Source organism: Onychomys torridus, chromosome 5 (genome assembly GCF_903995425.1).
Source record: "Onychomys torridus chromosome 5, mOncTor1.1, whole genome shotgun sequence".
NCBI classification, from domain to species: domain Eukaryota; kingdom Metazoa; phylum Chordata; class Mammalia; order Rodentia; family Cricetidae; genus Onychomys; species Onychomys torridus.
The window spans coordinates 96,286,095-96,287,153 of NC_050447.1; the positions used below are offsets into that span (position 1 = coordinate 96,286,095).

A 1,059-nucleotide genomic window follows, 5' to 3' on the forward strand; every position below is an offset into this window, starting at 1 on the left:
GGATTTCCCTGAATTCTCCGGGGAGGAATAAGACCCGACTTCCTGAGTGGGAACGTTCCAAAGGTAGCAGAGACACTCCGTGCATAGTAAGCAAAACCCCAGAGAAGAGAAGCTGAGTCGGCGAGGAATTGCTCTCCTGACTTCATCCCTGCCGGCTCTGAAGACTCACTGAGGAGTCTTGAGATTTCGAGTGCTGCGTGTTTCATTGGCATTGGCTTTGAATAAAGTCTGGGGCAGTGGGGGTGGCAGTCTAACACCTTGATCCTTTGTTCTCCCAGTGGCTGAGACAGGGAAGCTGGTTTTTATTGGAGAAAGAACCCTGTCCTCCAAGGCTCCTAATTTTGATTGGATTTCGAAGTCCAGGAACAGAATGTGGAGACGGGAAAGCACCGCCAGGTGCGTGCTTTCTTTCTCTTCGTAATTGTAGATAGGATTTAGCAAAGCATTCCCGGTGTTTTCTGGAAGGATCTCTCCTTAGTCCTGAAGGAGAGGAAGGCGCAAGAAGGGAGGATCTCCGACCCCAGATTGTTTATACCCGTTATTGAGACTCTTCGAAAGAAAGCGCAGGTTGATAGAGTAGCCTGGAAACAGGATTCTTTTTTTTTTTTTCTTTTTAAAGGAAAAAGATGAAAATAACAAGTCCAAAGGACCTTGAATTTTATAAAGATGAGTTGGTATTGCTAGTTCTTAAGTGGTGGGGATGTAGCTCAGTGGTAGAGCGCATGCTTAGCATGCATGAGGTCCTGGGTTCGATCCCCAGCATCTCCAGGTCTTTTGGGAAGAAAAATGCGCCTTTATTTTTAGAATTCTAATTTTCTCCCTAGTCTACTTAGGGCTATACACAAAGTGACATCGTGATTCACATCTCTGAACACGGAGGGATGGTTTTCTCCTTCCCCCTTCCCCTCCTCTCACACTGGAAAACCCGCCACTTTATAAAAGTTAGTGATTTGTAGCACTTCTGTAAGGGGCTTTGTCTGGTGGGCCCTTTGTCTAAGAGGTATACCTCCTTTGAACTTTTGCCTCAACTTTCAACTTGTGACATTCTGCGACATTAAC

The 1,059-nt window shown here is 46.0% G+C and overlaps 1 non-coding gene across 1 annotated transcript; it reads left to right on the forward strand.

The window, feature by feature from the left end:
- The first annotated feature begins 696 nt into the window (after window positions 1–696).
- Window positions 697–768, forward strand: Trnaa-agc. The gene has a single exon. It is a non-coding gene; the product is annotated as a tRNA-Ala (tRNA).
- The last annotated feature ends 291 nt before the right edge of the window (window positions 769–1,059 follow it).